This window comes from Dreissena polymorpha, chromosome 1, assembly GCF_020536995.1.
Source record: "Dreissena polymorpha isolate Duluth1 chromosome 1, UMN_Dpol_1.0, whole genome shotgun sequence".
In the NCBI taxonomy this organism is placed as follows: Eukaryota; Metazoa; Mollusca; class Bivalvia; order Myida; family Dreissenidae; genus Dreissena; species Dreissena polymorpha.
Window position 1 is genome coordinate 11,375,208 of NC_068355.1, and position 20,518 is coordinate 11,395,725.

Genomic DNA, 20,518 nt, shown 5'->3' on the forward strand with positions numbered 1-20,518 from the left:
TTTCTGAGACCAATTTTCCATCACTTTTCTTACTCTCCTTACAGTGAAACATATATCAGGGAGAAAAATCTGTAAATAAAAGCCAGCAATTTAATTACGTATGAAGACATCTTTGCCACAGCGATATGACATAGAGTAAGAAAACGGCTTACGCTCTGTCGGAAAAAAGAAATGAATCGCAATTGCTAGACATAAATAAAAAGCCTGATAAGTATTAAAATGTCTTTGACAATTCTTGGGAAGCCAATAAGCAGAGTCTCAAAGGATTTAAGAGACTAACACATATTTGTCTGCAACTATCAAAGAGAATTACATTCATAGACTAAAATAAAAATGGAACTAAGGATAACACTTTTGATATAATTTCTTGAGGAGAAAATAAATGTTACTATTGTTCAAACATCATTGCATAAAATTAAGTATTTATTCAAATGAATTATGCAAGTAAATTTTGTAATGTTATAATAAAACAAGAAACCGTCGGAGACAGGTGATGCTCCCCAAAGGGTTTTTTTTGTCACAATTTTTCACTATATATTCAGATAAAAGGCAACGTCTTGAGGGCACAGTAATTGGGGGGACAATAAATTTTTTTTAGAAAATTTCAAAGGGCCATAACTCTGTGAAAAATCATCCGACCAGAACCCGCTGATAATATGCACATCTCCTCTTCAGGTAGTGAAGCTTCCCATAAATTTTCATTGAATTCCTATCATTAGTTGCTGAGAAATAGCCCGGACAAAAATTGTGCACGGATGGACAGACAGACAGACAGATGTGAATACTAATGACTTTTCTGGCAGCGCAACCAGTTGTCATGCAGGGATATTTTTGGGGAGTCAGTCTGTCATGTCAGGACTTGCTTTTACCCTTTACCACATGGGTATTTTGATGCATTTGTATTCCCCAAGAGAGTTTAATTCAATCAAAAACCTTTCTTACTAGATACAAGTTTTAAAGGCTTCATTTCCAACCCTGAGGTACTGATGAGCAGCAAACAGCATAAAACCTTTGGTTTAAAAAGGAGCAATATGAATCTGATAATATGTGATATGTATAAACATGTAAACATTATACATATAACGATAAACCAGTTAAACGTTAAATAAACTATTATAATGTCTATTTATATTTAAAAACAAATGATTTTTAATCTGTTTGGGCATTTTTTGAGTTTTGGATTAAAAAAAGTAAAAATATTATGTTAAAGAAATGGTAACATTTTATTGTAAACAATTTACTTTGTTATGCAACAAATATCATTTAAACAATAAATTCGCTAATATTTTTGTTATTAGCACTTAATATGCAGCAACTGGACATGATTTTAATTTGAAGAACTAAAACTGAAATGAGTGGGTAGCATAACAAAGACAATCAACTTCTGCAAAACCAAGGCAAAAGACTATAATCCGGGTTTGGAAAAAACAACTAATTCCATGGCTAGTCCATTATGTCAACCAATGATAGCTTGATTTAAATAATAGCGGTTGATATGGTGTGTGATTTTGAAAGGATTATACATGGGTCAGCTTTATTTACCAGCAGATTCGCACAAGAACTAATGTTGCGCAACTTATACATGAAGAAACTTAAACGTTGTGTGTAGATTTTGTGATGTTTGAGTAGCTCAGATGTTTATCACTGGCACCACCTCTTCATGTGATGTGAGATGCATATATAAACAAAAAAATCATAATTTCTGGGTGGCGCTAAGGACCAGAGGTTCTTAAAATACATCGAAAAATTACAGAGTGAATACATGTAGGTTGTATATGTTGTTTACATATTTTGCATTCGTTTTAAAATTTGGCAATGTAGTGCGATTAAGTGAAGATATTTTTATCCACAAATGTACCGAATGAAACATACAATCACATTCTATATGGATATGTTAGGTCCTTTATAAATTGTGACATGGAGTTTTTTTTAAAGTAATCAATGTTTTTTAATTGTGTGACAAGCAAGTTTCCATCCAATTAAATTGCTAATGACATCAAACTATTGCTGTTAACAAATTCAAATTGCTGAATTAACAAAAACATTGGCTACTCGATCAACTAAGTAAGGTGCATTCTAACAATAGAGATGGAGCCAACACCAGGGATGTGGCTCTAAGAACAGAAGGTAGTGCCAATGCACATGGTAGTGCCAATGCACATGTTGGAGGTAGTGCCAATGCACATGTTGGAGGTTGTGCCAATGCACATGTTGGAGGTAGTGCCAATGCACATTTTAAGCCATTTTGAAGTGATGTATTGCATGTAACAGTTTCTTATGTAATAAGTTTGCAGAACTTAAATTTGTAAGTTCACTACTTAAATTGTTGAATCTTTAATTTGAATCATTATAGTAGTGCATTTTATATCAACATAATACATGTATGTCAATGCTTGAATATCATCACTATATCAGTGATGGAATCTCATCACTATCAGTGAGCAATGGATGTCATCCCATACAAGAAACTGAATATAAACAACTATTTGTGACTGAATATCATTGCCATTAGTGATTAAATACCACTACAATCAGTGAATGAATATCAACACCATTTAAGGGATCAAATAAAACAACTAAAATATTAAATATTAGAAAATCAATCAGGAATTGCAAATCATCCTGAATATCAGTGATTTGGTATCATCACTATGACCAGGATTGTAAAGCGTCAACTTACAGATTGAATTTATTCAAAATGTACAGTCAAAACTCATTTTTTCTATATCTTCAATTGCACTTATACCACATGTATTTAAAAAAAAACATGGTCAAAGCCTTAGACGGGGAACATTTGAGTTATTTGTCGCAAAGACACTCATTTTACCCAGGGAACTAACTTGGTCTCAGTCAACCTTGCCTTTTATATGCAACTGAACTTAACAAGAGCCAACAGTGAACACGATAAATGCAACAACATACTGTCTTGACACAGATTAAGATCTTTGAAATTAATTGCTGAACTGTGACCTTTGCATCCATTTTTAACACTGACCTCAAAGTATGACCTTGACCTTTAAAATTGTCCCATGATTCTTGCATACATCTTTGCAAGTATTATATGCTAATATTTGTGCCAATTCATTTCAAAATCTGTCAATTAATATTAATAGGAATGTTAGAATATGCGCAACCTTTATTTAGAATGTGAAAGCAAAACCAAATAACAATTCAAAAACGGAATGACTCAATATTACAGAAACACTGTGTATACGCAAGTAAGCTATTAAATCCCATCTTGTTTTTACCTACCTGGTTCTCCTTTTGTTAATTTGAAATTATATGGTATGTTTTAATATATATTTTTAAAAAAAATGGTGTCAATTACATATTTAAGATTTACACTTAAATTCTTAAACTTTGTGGTTTCAGACATCAGATAACAAAGTTTAATCAATCCAAACAAAGGCTTACACAAATTACATAGGACAGTTCATATAAATAAATAAAACAATAAACCTAGGATGAAACATACTCAATTGTGTCACAAACTTATCAAACAATGAGTCTTAAATGCTAATTTAAAGTTTAACTCATAAAGCTGAAAACAAAGCACTTACATGCTGGACAAACATCCCACATAAAGCTCTCTTCAGACAAAACCAATGAGATAAAATGCTCACTTTTATAAACTTAAAAACATCAATAACTTCAGTGAGATATATTTTACTTACAAACAAAGACAAAGAAAGCACATGGTTTAAACCACGACCGCATGGCCAACCGCTTGTACACAGTGACAGCATGTACATCAAATATACCTATTAAAGTTACATGTACTACCATTTTTGTCTATCATCCCTCCGTTGGGTCTACAATTACCATTAAGTTTAGGCAAACATGAAAGGTATAGAGGTAAACGTATACACATGTAAACAGTTGACGCACCATCAACTGCTCATTCAACTCCCGATGTCTCAAAACGTAAACAGCTTTGACTCAATTGTAAAGTGGACTCCGTGCATTGTGCGCAATGTTATCAGTTACTCACATAAATCGATCATGGCAAAAATATCAAGAACCTTCAATCTACATCTTTGTATTTATTTGTCATCAATATCATAATGAGTCATTGATTAACAATTGGAATCATTCCTCGAGAGTATTGATTGGGGTAAATTGTTTGAACAAAGCTCTTTCCTCCATACTTAATGTACAAATGCTCCCAACAATAACAAGATGTTTTGTAAGCCATCTATCCCATGGCAACTGTCTTTCAGCTTTCCAGCCATCTGTTGTACTTTCAATACAAAAAACACCATAAAAACCTTTCAAATATTGTACATCTTTATAATGCTGTATTAGTTTTCCTAAAAGTGCACGATAACAATATAGGATAAACATGTCATATTTAATTGAGGGTTGTGTAAACAATATGTTTAGTCCCAATGCACTTTTTTGATACATATAAAATATTTTTTAACCAATTATTACGTAATCATATAGCATCACATTTTATATTTGCACATAAAGAAATGAAACTGAAAAAATGTTATGTTTGCATTTTCAGCCTATTAACGTCCTTTCCATAATTGTGATTCAAATAAACTTATTTAAAAAAAAAAAAATTGAAATAGTGAAATGACATGTAAACATGTGAGTATTTATTATAACAGGTGTGTTATAAATTGGTTTTATAATTTAATTTTTGAAATGTTTTAACAGAGTCAGTAACAAACTCAAAAACTATTTGTTGCTATTTACATGGATGATTTATGGCATATTTAATGAGAATACCTTTTTTATTAGAAAAAAAGAACGCTTGATAAAATTTAAAAACAAGATCATGCACCAAAACATTTACTAGCATTAATTGAATATAAATGTATGTGTTTTCCTCATGATTGTGTTTGCTTTGTTTTTGCAATAAAATAAATATTATTTAAGAAAAATATGTACTAAAATGACCAATAAAATGCTTTAGCACTAGGAAAATTTAAATGTTTTTTGTTTCAAATCTTAACTGAGCCATCTGAAAAATGCTCAAATATTATGTACATTTATTTATGTATATGTATATTTTGCACTCTCTAAATTTAAGTATAGACTATAAAAATATTTATATATTTAAGCTGTGTCATGCGGAAAAAGGTCTTATGCCAAATGCTGCCAGTGAAGCTCTGGAACAGCTATATGTAGCTTGCACATTCATCCAGCCAGCGTCGTATTCCATAAGCATCTTAAGTTAAATTTTATTATCCTTAAATTTGGAAATTTTCTTAAGTGTTTCATTTCCTATTGCAATAGTTTGGCATCAAGAATTACATCAAAATAACATCATTTTGTCAATGTTATTTTGGGAAAACGAAAAGAACAACACGTGATTCCTTATCTAGTTTAAGAAATACAAAACATTGCAATTTTGAACTTAAGTGAAATTATTTAAGAAATGACTTAAGATGTTTTTGGAATACCACCCCTGGTGTTGAGCCTGTATAATCCTGTCTGATAATGAGTCCAAAAAATCTTGGATGCCTTTATAGTATATGGTGTGGCCCCTAAGCAGATTGCGCTTCATTTCAGGCCGGTCTGGTCCACTACGCCTGCCCCATATGGCATACAACGCAATTTGTATGATGCGGCTGATCTGTTTTTGTTTATGTCCGTTCATTATTTACAAAGTTACATAACATTTTTTGGAAGCATGAACTATCTAACCAAAAAGGAAAAGAGCTGACTGATAGTTGCATTCCCCACTTCTCCACTCAGTGTCATTGAATAACTAACTCCAGAGCAAAAAATTCAAAGCAATTTCTTAACGGTATCAATCCAATGACAGTAAATGATGTTTATTTCACCAAAACTATAAAATGTTTGTAAAAAATGCATCAACTTAATATGCTTATGTAAAAAAGCACAATTCAATTCTTCATGGATGGTTAGTACTGAAAATATTTAAAAAAACATGCAACAGTTTCCGGGGGGTTAAAAAGTAAAGCTCCACATTTTTTGGTTAGATACCATGTAAATAAAAATCATTTTCTTTATCTTTTTTTTAATGCTTAAAACAATATTCTGATTAAGTTTATTAATTATGTTGAATTTTTACAAAGATTCTTAATAATTTTATTATTGGAGTTTACAGCGGTCTCACTTTTGGTTCACATTTTATTTAAAACTAGTTTAATTAATATTAAGTGCTTAATATGATTACTATAGAATGCTCTTTAATTCCAAGACTTACTCAATGTATTGAAAACAGTTACTTGTAGTATTAATAACTTAATATAAGAATAACCAATGGGATTTAGTTGCTTAAATTTCAACCAAAGAGAGAAGCAAAGACATATTCAGTTTATTTGAATAATACGGTACAAATGTATATTATCACTTTTTTTTCAGATGGCTTAAATGTAAAAAACTACATTGAACATGTGCGAATCTTAATACAGCTTTGAAGACTCGATGACAATTTAGCTTCAGTAATAAAGTTGTATGTTTAGTTTTCAAATGTTTTAGAAGTCCCAGCAACTCTATAAAAAGATTAGATTACCAAGGCTTATAAAATAAAAATAACTTTACTCATCAGCACAAGCTGAAAAAACAGCAAATTAAAATATACAAAATATTTGAGTCTAATTTACAACATAGTTTTGTAGTGATATTAAGTTAGACTCTAATTTGTTAAAAGAGGACCCCTAGTAATTGTGCCTCCACCACATGCGCTGTTTGTGTTAACTCGGGTGAATGCCTTAAATGATTCTGTACCATATCTATATTTATATCTATGAACTGTCTTAAATTAATTTAATTAAATATTTAACAAGCTTAGTAAAAAAATTTTTTTAAACCTTTTAACTGTACAAATATGATATGGTATTGTTTATAATATATATAAATAATATATTATTAATTTCAAAATCAATTAAAGTAATAGAATCAAAAAGGCGTTCATTTACTTACATTGATATCCATTACATAAATAAAGTGCACAAAATTTGATACAAATCATGCCAGAGCGTAACGGAGAATCCAATAAATTAAAGCGACCAATGAAAAATGAAAACTGAAAGTTATAATGTCAATCACTCAGTTATTAAAGAGTAATGTTCTCCCCCCATGAACGTTGGTCGGTTCCAAACCGCCGTGACATAGTAGGGAGGCCTAGCATCTTCGTTGACTATTGGAAAACATGGCATTGGAAAGTGCCAGCCCACTCTGCCGATCTGCTATCTACCAATCTACAGTTTGGAAACTCGGTCCTCGCATGATTCGCTCCTCATGGTTGCTGTGACAGCTGATCTGTTGTTACACTCAATTGTCACTGTTGGTCCTCTCCCTTCTAGGAGGACACAGAGGATTATATGCTGAGCCTCACTATAGTAAAACTGGGACTAATGCATGTGTGTAAAGTGTCATCCCAGATTAGCCTGTGCAGTTTGAACAGACTAATCAGGGACGACACTTTGCGCCTTTATGTTTTTTTTCGTTAAAAAGAAGAATCTTTTTGATAAAAATCCAGTTTAGACAGAAAGTGTCACCCCTGATTAGCCTGTGCCGACTGCACAGGCTAATATTGGATGACACTTATAGCATATAGATGACGCCCAAATTTTTGCACAGCCAGGAAAATTAAGCTGTTTTGTCCTCAGTGAAAGTTTACTAAAATAATGTATGAACATTAAGCTGATGATACTCGGAATTAAAAATGTCAGAGGGCCAGTAACAAGTTCATATATTTTAATAGATGGCTTAAGACTATATGGATGAGGGTTAGTCACAAACAAGTTTATACTCCTTCCCAGCTGTTGTTAACAAGATAATTTCAATTAATACAAAATCACATGTACTTTGGAAAATTCGAAATCACATGCAAAGTGCAGATTCTCTTTTGTATAAAATAGTTTTAACATTTAACAGTGTTTGCCTGTTGGATGATATTGTATACAATATTTAATATTATTCACTATTGTTTGAGTATTTATTTGAGTTTGGTATTTATTATTGTATATTATTGGTGCTTTTCAACTAAATTGTAATTTACTTATTTACGTAAAGGTGCATGTGTATTTCTGCAGTGTTAGTTGTCTTCCTGTTGTCCACTCTGTTCTTTCATTGTTCCATTATGTGAAAAACAGTTGGAAATGATTTAAATCGATTTACAAGTCCCTTAAACATTCCAACCATGTTTACGCACCACCTTAATATATACATTCCCATCAAATGCCCAATAAAGAATATAGATAGTGAAGATATATAGGAGATAAGCACGCAAAGTGGCTTATCCAGCTTGACTTAACAAATCTAATTGCAGCAAAATCATCAATTATTTACATGTTTTGTCGGCCCATCAAAGGTATGTAACGAAAAAAGTAATTAGAATGATACATTAATATGCTTATCAGCATTGCTGATTTGATGTGGACATGAGTCAAAGTGGACTTATTATTATACCTATTCTGGGATTCAATATGTAAAATATAATTTTAAAACATAAAGCATCTTCAGCCATCAGTACATTTCCTCTTCAATTACTGAAGTTTGTCTTAGATTAAACCTATTAACCCTTTCCCACTCAGAGGCAAAGAGAAAATGGCTATGTGCAAACAGCATAAAACCAGAACAAACATCCTGTGAGTAACTTGCAGTCTGTTCAGGTTTTATGCTGTTTGCTGCTCATCAGTATCTAAGGCTTAGAGTTAAAACCACTAAAACTTGAACCTAGTAAGAAAGGTCTTTAACCCTTTCAGTGCGGGAACCGAATTTTAAAGGCCTTTGCAAACGGTTTGGATCCAGATGAGACGACACAGAACGTGGCGTCTCACCAGGATCCAAACTGTTTGCTATTCTGATAGTATTCTTTGAAAAAAAATTGAAGAAAATGCTAATTTTAGAAATTTAGCAGACGACATTTTAGCAGACGACAAATTTCCCAGCATGCAAAGGGTTAACAACATTTACCTTTCTAAGGGACTACAAAATACATATTTAAGTGGTACAGGGGAATATAAACTTTGATTGCATCAAAAGCCTTGGGCCTATATTTACAATACTATTTACAGTATAATTTTCTGGGAAGAACCAGTTCTGGAGTGTTTGAAAAGAGAGGGGGACCTGGGACCACCCAATCACTAGGTATATTTCATACCGGTGTGTGATTGCCAACTTAATGATATTGTCTTCAACTCCTACAATTCAGACAGATTTGAATGTTTATGACAAAATATATATTGGGAAAAGTGATGATTTATATTCAAATCAAAAGACCTAATGCAACTAATGAACGAGAGCACCGCATAGCGGGTGCCAACGCTCGGCTGTGGGTGCAATTTTGAATAACTGAAAGCTTGTCAGAAGAAAAGGAAGAAAGGTAAGGGGCGAGAAGAACTCATCTACATAGGAAGTTTCTAAGTTGCAGGTGGAAGCACGTTGATTTTAGAGCCTTTGTTAAAATTTTATATTAGAGGTCACAGTGACCTTGACCTTTGACCTAGTGACCCAAAAATGGGTGTGGCGTGTAGAACTCATTAAGGTGCATCTACATATGAAGTTTCAAAATTGTAGGTGGAAGCACTTTGATTTTAGAGCATTATGTTAAAGTTTTATATTAGAGGCCACAGTGACCTTTGACCTAGTGACCCAAAAATGGGTGTGGCGTGTAGAACTCATCAAGGTGCAGATACATATGAAGTTTCAAAGTTTAGAAGGTGGAAGCACTTTGATTTTAGAGCCAATGTTAAGGTTTTAGAACGACGCGGACGGCAGACGGCAGACGCCGAGCTGGCTATGACAATACCTCGGGTTTTCTCCAAAAACAGCCGGGCTTAGAGGAAAAATATTATAAAATTAAAAAAAGTGATAAGTTGTGAAAATTCATTTTGATTTCAATGGGAACGGATTGTTTTAAATCAGGCCATCAAATGAGGAAACAAAACAGTATTATGTAAGTAAATGGTAGTGTATTTATTGTGAAATAAATGTTACAAAACATAGTTATTTTATTTTGATGAAGGCCATTTTGGTAACTTTAAAGACAACATGAACCTTGTAAAGGTTAATAATAAACAAGTAAATAATTACAAATCCCAGAGGCATAATAATCACTTATTACAAGAAATTACTTGGGCAAACCTAAATGTAAGTTTCCTAGATTTTAAAACAAGTTTTAATAAAAGTCTTTATTTGCCATCTATGTGAATACATTTAATGTTTTAAATGATGGACATTAATGTAAACTTCATAGTAGATAAGCGGAAAATATGTTGATGATATAAATTTGGCAATGCTCTAAAAAAAGCGGGTTTAATGCATGTGCTTAAGGTGTTGTGCCAGATTAGCCTGTGCAGTACACACAGGCTATTCAGGGACGACACTCTCTGCCTAAACTTGATTGTTTGCTAAGAACGGACTATCTTTAAACAAAAAAATACCATAAAAGCAGAAAGTGTCTTCCTTGATTAGCCAGTGCGGACTGCACAGGCTTATCTGGAACGACACAATACAAATATGCATTAAAACCCCTTTTCACAGAGCACAGCCCATTCAGTCTTGTGCTTATCATATATAAAAGGTTGTAGAACCTTATTATCAGTTAGTATAAATAACGTTAGTTATGGTGACACTCTTTTATATCACCGGTATATGCATAGGTGAAAGGGAAGAAAATACCCTGCAAGCTGGGAGATTGCTTCAACCTGGGATGATTTATAGGGAGAAAACATTGATGGAAACTAGAGAATGTTACTGTAGTAATTACTAGTAATTAGTAGTCCCCCCTTGCAATGCAGCTTGTCGCAGAAATAATTATAGGTAGACAAGGGGCATTAACTTGAGCAATTTTTAACAATGGATTATACACAAGCAGATGAAATATACGATTAGGAACAATGCATGCAGGTGTGAATGTTGTGCTTTAAAAACTGTTAAAGTACTTCATGGCACACTTTTGTGTCTATTGACAGACAGACAGTTGTCTGTGGCAGTATGTCCCACATGTGCTGGATAATTAACATACCAAAAACAAACTCCCATATAAAATAATATCAATTAAGACAGTACTCTTATGATAAAATAAATAATAAATAAATGTTTAAAACAAGAAATGTGTTTGTCAGAAACACAATGTCCCCTACTGCGCCGCTTTGATTTATTAAAAAAAAATTATCATTTGGCAGGTTCAGATAATTATCTTCCTTTGAAGCTTATAACTTTTCTTGGATTTGTTTTTTTGACCTTTGACCTTGAAGGATGACCTTGACTTTGACCTTTCATCACTCAAAATGTGCAGCTCCATGAGATACACTGCATGCCAAATATTAAGTTGCTTTCTTTAATATTGCAAAAGTTATGGCAAAATGTTAAAGTTTGACACAAACAAACACACAAACCAACAGACAGGGCAAAAACAATATGTCCCCTACTGTAGTGGAGTGGGACATATAAAAAGAAAAGTATTATATCAGTATTTAAGAACAAGTATTTTTGGTTTCAGGTTATTTTCATCCCTAATTGAGAATAGGAGATAGAGCACTTCTTTAGGGGTAACTTATCAGAAATGAAATACATGACCATTCGAAAGTCCAATATTCAATAGGTGCATTTTTTTTAACAAGGAAGGAAATGCATATTGCTAGGCCAAGATTCTATATTTATTGTTATCGTTATATAAACAATTTAGAAAAAAATAAATGTTAAAGTTCTTAGACATCATTCTAGAGAAATTTTTAATTTACTAAAACTATTCTTTATAAAAATTAAGACAATCTGTATACAATATATTAAATATGGCACCTGACACAAATAAAAGACAACTGAAATTCTGATCAACCTCAACTGAAAGCCTACACATTTTTTCTTGCAACTATTTTTATTCTTTAGCTATTGCATGATACAGTAAAGCTCTTTTATGAAATAATTAGTTAAGAAAAATGTTGAAAACTAAAAAACTTAGTAACACCTCAATTAAATCCATACACAGTCAAAAACTGAAAAAAAAGTTTACAGGCTAGAGAACAAATTACCTATTTCTTAACAAATATTCTTTTAAATTAATACATTATTTTGGATTTTATTAACAAATTTTATAATTCATAAAGATAAGAAATTGATTAAAATGCTAAAAATGGTTTGCATAATTCTGATTTTTTATTTTCCTAATTATTCTATTTTTAAACAACAAAAAACATGAGAAAAACAATTACTTACTTCCATGACTGACGATTAGCCAAACAATAACAGAAAATTAACAGAACAGAGTTTGAACTCCCGAGTCACATGATGCACAAGTCATTCAGTTTACAGCACCTTTAAACATAGACAGGAAGTTTGGGCCCTTTGTTAAAATATGTACATTTCGACTTACAAATATAGAAGCGCTTCACCACGCTGTAACCCTACACTTAAACATACTTAAAAGTCTCTCAATTTCAATGGAAGCCTAATTTCTATTCATGTAAATTGAAAAGCCAGTTTTTATTTACCTTTTTATCTATGGGGTCCCCTTTTGTCCCCTATTTATACATCAGAGTTTACGAAAAATTTATTTGAACTCGATCAAGCATAAACCAGATGTCACAAAAGCAAGTATCATGGAGTTTTGGAGAACTGAAGTCTATAATATGTAAGACTATACTCGGAGTCCAACATATGAGTAACCTGTTCAAAACCCTGTCCAGTTTGCACAAAGATACAACAACAACAAATATTCTAAAGCAAAAACTAAAAAACTTACTAAAACATACAAAACGTAAGCAGTAATAAATTACCATTTTAACCCTTTTATTTCTATTTCTATTATCAATCCAAAATAATTCAAAATAAATCATACAAGCCAGAGAAATAACATAAATGCTTACCACTTTTATCAAATTAACCACAAATATTATTAGTGTTGTCAAAATGTTATAATGCGTAGAAGTCAAAATGCGACCACAAATAAATCTATCACGGCTCAGTTTTAAACTGTTATCATTAGAGCTAATACCCTATGGTCCCCGATGGAAGGTATTATAAGTACCTGAATAAAAAAGCAGAAACCGGAAATTCTTTAACCTCTGAGTAAATATAAATATAGATATTGGTAAATCACCCAGGCAACAGGCTAGATCAAATATCACAAAAACTAGGATCATAAATTTAAATGTATGAGTGCCATAAACAGGTGAATAGCCCAAATAATAAATTGCTGATAAATATAAAAGCAAGGAACTAATACATGTACTTATCTTCCTCAATATAACTTTTAATTCTATTATGTAGGATTAATAAGGAAGTTACACAAGTAATTATTTAATGAAAAAATGTTCTGTCCTGCCAATAATCATTTACTTTTGTGATTAAATTAGTAGCCATTTTGCCAAATTTTAATGTCACAAACCTAAATAATTATTTCACATATGTCCTTAATTATATAAATGCACACAAATATGAAGCGTTTCCCATTCCTTCAACATAATTTTCGTTAAGGTAATTTTGCAAATTGTAAAGATGAATAAAAAAACCATTTTAAATATCAATCATTGGATAAAGATATGAAAGTATACGTACATTGTCTATCCAAAAGTACTTGGCATAAAATGTCCTTATTGCACAAAACACCCTCTTCTAAAATAATGTACAAATCACCTGCTCCAAAAAGCATTTCAAATGCACTCTCTGCAAAAATTATTTCACACAATCTTACTTGAGAACTCTAGTCACATGTATCTTTTCCAAAAATCCTGTTACACAAATATGCTTTAAAATCTTGTTTCACACACCTGCTAAAAAAAATCATGTCACAAAAATCCAAACCAAGAATATTATAACATAGCCCCTCCATTTTTTAATCATTCAAAACAAACCGGCTCCAAAAATCTTGTCAAACACAATTCCATTCCAAATATTCTGTCACACACACATGCTCCAAATATTCTGTCACACACGAACGCACGCACGCACACACACACACACACACCTGCTCCAATAATTATGTCATACACACACACACCCGCTCCAAATATTCCATCACACACACCTGCACAAATAATTCTGTCACACACACATGCTTCAAATATTCTTACAAACACACCTGTTCTTAATATTCTGTCACACACACCTGCGCACGCTTACATGCTTCAAATATTCAAACAAACACACCTGTTCTTAATATTCTGTCACACACAAACCTGTTCCAAATATTCTGTAACACACACACCTGCTCAAAATATTCTGTCACAAACACACAAACCTGTTCCAAATATGATGTCACACAAACCTGCTCAAATATTTGGCCACTTACATTGGCAGCGGCAAATGTTCTGTCACACACACACGAGCTTCAAATTCTGTCACACACACCTGCAACACAAATCCCCACAAAACACAAATCCAGTTGCACATACCTGCTACACAAATCCTGTCACACACACCTACTACACAAATCATGTCAAACACACCTGCTACACAAATGCTGTCACGCACCTGCAACACAAATCATGTCACACACACCTGCAACACAAATCATGTCACACACACCTGCAACACAAATCATGTCACACACACCTGCTATACAAATCTTGTCACACATATCTGCTACACAAATCCTGTCACACACACCTACTACACAAATCATGTCACACACACCTGCTACACAAAAGCGGTCACGCACCTGCAACACAAATCATGTCACACACACCTGCAACACAAATCATGTCACACACACCTGCAACACAAATCATGTCACACACACCTGCAACACAAATCCTGCCACACACACAAAACTGCTACACAAATCCTGTCACACACACACACCTGCTACACAAATCATGTCACACACACCTGCTACTCAAATCCTGTCACACACACTTGCTACACAAATCTTGTTCCACACACCTGCTACATAAATCCTGTCACACTCACCTGATACACAAATCCTGTCACACACAACTACTCAAAACATTATGTCACACACATTCACTCAAAAAATCATGTCATATAAACCTGGAACACAAATCCTGTCACACACACCTGCTACTCAAATCCTGTCACACACACTTGTTACACAAATCCTGTTTTACAAACCTGCTACACAAATCCTGTCACACACAACTACTACACAAATCCTGTTTCACACACCTGCTATATAAATTCTGTCACACACACCTGCTACATAAATCCTGTCACACACACACCTGTAACAAAAAATCCTGTCACACACACATCTGCTACACAAATCCTGCCACACACACCTGCTACACACATCCTGCCACACACAATCACTCAAAATATCATGTCATACAAACCTGGTACACAAATCCTGTCACAAATACCTGCTACACAAATCCTGTCACACACACCTGCTGCACAAATCATGTCACACACCTAATACACAAATCCTGTCACACACACCTGCTACACAAATCCTGTCACACACATCTGCTACACAATTCCTGTCACACACATCTGCTACACAAATCCTGTCACACACACCTGCTATACAAATCCTGCCACACACACCTGTTACACAAATCCTGCCACACACAATCACTCAAAAAATCATGTCATACAAACCTAGTACACAAATCCTGTCGCAAATACCTGCTACACAAATCCTGTCACACACACCTGCTGCACAAATCCTGTCACACACCCACCTTCTACACAAATCCTGTCACACACACCTGCTACACAAATACTGCCACACACACCTGCTACACAAATCCTGTCACACTCATCTGCTACACAAATCTTGCCACACACACCTGCTACAAAAATCCTGCCACACACACCTGCTACACAAATCCTGCCACACACATCTGCTAAACAAATCCTGCCACACAAACCTGTTACACAAATCCCATCACACACACCTGCTACACAAATCATGCCACACAAACACTTGCTACACAAATCCTGTCACAAACAACCACTCAAAGAATCAGATCATATGCATTAATTGAAATACTATTTTCAAATACTTTTTTTTTATAAACACCACTTGAGTTAAAAAAAAAGCTTAAATAAGGAACAATAATAGAAAATGAAAACACAAGAAAATTACATTTGAATATGTTGAAACACTGAAATCAATAAGAATAGTCATTATTTTGTTTCAAAGATGTTAGGCAATACAAACATTGTCTCTTTATGCAAATTGCAAGGAAAGAGAGCTAAACTGAACTGAAGAGACCTAAACAATTTTATCTAGAATGTTATAAAAAAATAAATACATTATCTACCTGAAACACTCCTTTGTTTGCTAAATTGCCATGGAAACTTGTGATGCATTTTGCATGAATATGTTGTTCATCTATATAAAAAACTATTCTTATAGCAAAAAACAACATTACAAGTTACTTCAAAGGAACTGAAGACTTATAATTCCTTTTAAAAGCAATTAACAGGAAAATAAAACACTGGATGACTTACAGCTAAGTGATCCACATGCATAATAGACATCATCAAAACCAACATTTAGTGGTTATTATTATCTATAAACATTAAACAATATTATAAAAGGACTGATATTCATATTATTTAATAACAAAGGACATTTATATGTCCATGAGACCTATTGACGTTTTTCACTGAAAATAATATTTCAATAAGTTATTGGCGCTAAGGTACTTCTATGAACAGTTTTATAAAATGTTAACCATTTAATACTATGACTATTCCATTTATGATACAGTCACAGCATATAATATATAAATATATATATAAATATATTTAATATTTAACAAAACATTATTAATAATAAATTCAATAAGAAAGATCATAACTTATAAATGGTATGATCATTTTATTATTTGAATATGAAAAATTAAATATGATGATGAGGATGATAATAGTGATAATGGTGGTGTCAATGATGAATATAATGGATATCAATCTATAGTTATTGATATGATCTATAAAAAATATTACAAAATAACAACAGTAACTACAACAGAAGCGCAATTCTCTAGCAATCCATTAATTTATACACAATAATTATTAAGTCTTTTGTCCCACTTGATACTGACAGAAAATTTATACCTACCAGCAGATGGTTTCCAATAAATTATGGATATTACCAGCAACAATAAAAACCACTCCTGATTTTATGGTTACATACATATTTATCTTGTTGACTGCATTCAACAGGGGAATTATTTGTGTTAATAATTCCATAAAAGTGTCGTATTTGTCCTCTTAAGACTAGGTCGAATGGCAAAAATATGATTTTATATCACTGGCCAAATGGCTTTTTTGTATATCAAAAATATAGCAATAATACTCTTATTTTCCCCAATCTCAATTACATTTGTAATTGTAACCATGACAGTTTATGTACTTAAGTTTTATAACATTAACTGCATAATTAAAAAAGAAAATTAAAAGTTGCATTATACATTAAGAATAAATGGCTTTTTAAAACTGTTAACAATGTTATAAAATGACAAAATAATTTATAAACAAGGGCTGTTTGTAAAACACACATGCCCCCCAAATGGGCTGTCAGTTGTAGTGGCAGCCATTGTGCGAACACGTTAGAGTGTGTGACCTTGACCTTCGACTTAGTGACCTGAAAATCAATAGGGTCATCTGCCAGGCATGATCAATGTACCTATGAAGTTTCATGATCCTAGGCCTAAGCATTGTTAAGATATCATCTGGAAAACATTTTACTGTTTCGAGTCACTTTGACCTTTGCCCTAGTGAAATGAAAATCAATAGGGATCATCTGCCAGTCATGATCAATGTTCCTATGAAGTTTCATGATCCTAGGCTTAAGCGTTCTTAAGTTATCATCCGGAAACCATTTTACTGTTTCGAGTTACTATGACCTTGACGTTTGACCTGAAAATCAATAGGGGTCATCTGACAGTCATGATCAATGTACCTATGAAGTTTCATGATCCTAGGCCTAAGCATTGTTGAGTTATCATCCGGAAATTATTTTACTGTTTTAAGTCACTGTGACCTTGACCTAGTGACCTGAAAATCAATAGGGATCATATGCCAGTCATGATCAATCTGGAAACCATTTTACTGTTTCAAGTCACTGTGACCTTGACCTTTGACCTACTGACCTGAATATTATTAGGGGTCATCCGCCAGTCATGATCAATGTACTTATGAAGTTTCATGATCCTGTGTCCTAAAACTGTGTTGTATGAACGTATCTGCACTCAAACTAAATTTAGATTCACATCGTACATGCATGATATACATGCTGGCAAATTTGACTGTACAGACATTTTTAATTTCAGAATTAAATATCTGGCTTATTTCGCATTTTTCGCCACATGTTCTTCTTAACTTTAATTTATATTGAAATATATATATAAGTTTTTTTACACATTTTATATAAATACATAAATATATTTGACAAAATCGTGCATACCCACTTTAATACTATAAAATTTTTTAATGAAGTTAAACGCTAATTCTCATTTAAAACTAAGGTCTACACATGAGTTTCTTAAACGGCGTAACATTTTCTTAAAAAAATAAAATAATATAACAAGCTTTTTCTAGACATTTATCAAATTGCTGTAACAAAACATACATTATACTATTGTCTTATAACCTAGGTTTTGTATTTGGCTATATCACGCCATCTACAAAATACTCTTCTCTCATTGGCTGTTTGACGTCACATGCTGACCCCATATATTCTATATGGTGTCAGTAGACTATATGGGGCAGTAGAAACTATATGGGGCAGTAGAAACATTCAAATTTGTTAATTTGATGAGATGAGATGGAAAGAAGTTGGCGTGATATAATCGTTACAGGGTTTATTACTGACCCGATACGGGATATACATTTCTGTGGAAAACCATATCGGGGCGATACCGCAACTAACCCTGTAACTATTTATATTCAGCCTACAATTTTCAACATTTACACCCGTTTCTTATAATAGTAAGTAATAATCTTAAAAAAACAGATTCTACAAAGAGCAACACAGTATTGGTCCAGTGGCAAATTTTTCTATAAAAACAAGCTCCATCTTTTGTCACAATCATATAGAGGGTATTGGGTCTGCTCTAAGACTGTTACTTAAGTCCCCTGTTCTGTTATCACCATTTATGCAAAGCCAAACAGTGCAATTAACTCTAACAATATTTTATGCACTGGTTATAAACAGCTTAAATATGGTTTATTAACAGCTCATAACTTCACCAAAAATGGCTCACTTTTTCAATTTCATGAACAGTGAAGTAATTAACCAAGTATCTCATTAACTTTACTACATTTTCATGAACATTTTGTTAATGAACTAAAAATGTCCTGGATCATGTTTAAAATGTGGTCATTTCACAAATATAAAATATTTGTTTTCCTATTAATTATAACAAATAATAATTATTGTCATATTGTTGCTTAATAAACTATTAGTATGTGGACTTATTCATGACATAATTCATGAACAGTTCACAAAAAGCAGGTAATCACTTTTATTTTTGAACTTAAGTTCACAAACTGGTTATTGTGTAAATAAATTTAGTTCATGAAACATTGATGAACAAAACTGACTGTTGGAGTTTTTAATCATTAGCATTGGTACAGAAACAAATTAACTTAAGTTCATGAACAAATTAATCAGCCATTGGTTGTGCATGAACTGTTCATGAAAGTTTTGCACAGGTCCAAGTTGTTTTTTTCCCAAGCTACTGACAGGCCTTAAAGTTTCAGTAAAATACACAATTATTGTTGAAAACGTTTCATGATAAGAATAAAGAATAATTCACATAAGTTATTAACAACAATATTACGTAACTACTCAGTATAAAGAAAGATTAGGTTTTAAAAACAATTTACGAATAAGAAAATTGATTTAAGTAAATATATTGATTATAAAAAGAGCTTTGAAGAGTCAACCTCCATGCCCCTTTAATATAATTGAAACAATGATAAATATATACATTATATGTAATTTTCTAAAGCATTTACTAATACTAATACTGTTCATGCAGATTTTTTTTATTTAATATATTTTATAATGCATCTGAATCTCTCAATAAAACAAGTAAAACCAAACATTTAACCCTACAATAACTAAAACACACAACACCACTATCTCAAAAGAATATTAAATCAAAACAACTCCACGTACATTGTTAAAAAACAAACAAAATACTCACTTGAATATGGTCACTATAGAAATATATGTCTCCATCCTTTGTCCTCTTAAACGTAGGCTTCTGTACAAGATTAACGTAAATATCTTGAACACTTATTTAAACTTTTGCTCCTAAAGTTCTTTGTTTGAATTTTCAAACTCTAAGTAAATCATTAAGATAAACAGGCGAGTTTACGATATAACCTTGACTACCCTTTCAAAATCTAACTTAAATATTGATGGCTTATGCAAATAGACTTGGGTGAAGAAAATTGAGATAATACCACTACTTGGATAAGTACTTTATAGCCCACGAAATTACAGCCCTTGGAACAAATGAAGTCCGTGATATTTTACGGGCCTATAATTATATGATCATTTAATGGAACACACACACATTATTGAATATAACATGCATCTGAATACTTTCTTAATGCTCTACCATAAAAATCAAACAAATTTTGCTGCTGAAAAACTAACTATTTA

The 20,518-nt window shown here is 32.6% G+C and overlaps 1 protein-coding gene across 4 annotated transcripts in view; it reads right to left on the reverse strand.

Annotated features, from left to right (window-relative positions):
- The window catches only part of LOC127871050 (uncharacterized), a 77,941-nt gene extending 57,677 nt beyond the window's left edge, over positions 1-20,264 (reverse strand). For 2 of the 4 annotated variants that reach the window (XM_052413698.1, XM_052413678.1), the window contains exon 1: positions 20,055-20,264. The gene's annotated coding sequence lies outside the window, so the exon portion shown is untranslated. Of the gene's footprint in view, positions 1-3,560; positions 3,735-12,794; positions 12,917-20,054 lie in introns of those variants that run through there. The other 2 variants (XM_052413692.1, XM_052413686.1) reach the window with 2 other exon arrangements.
- Between the last annotated feature and the right edge of the window lie 254 nt (positions 20,265-20,518).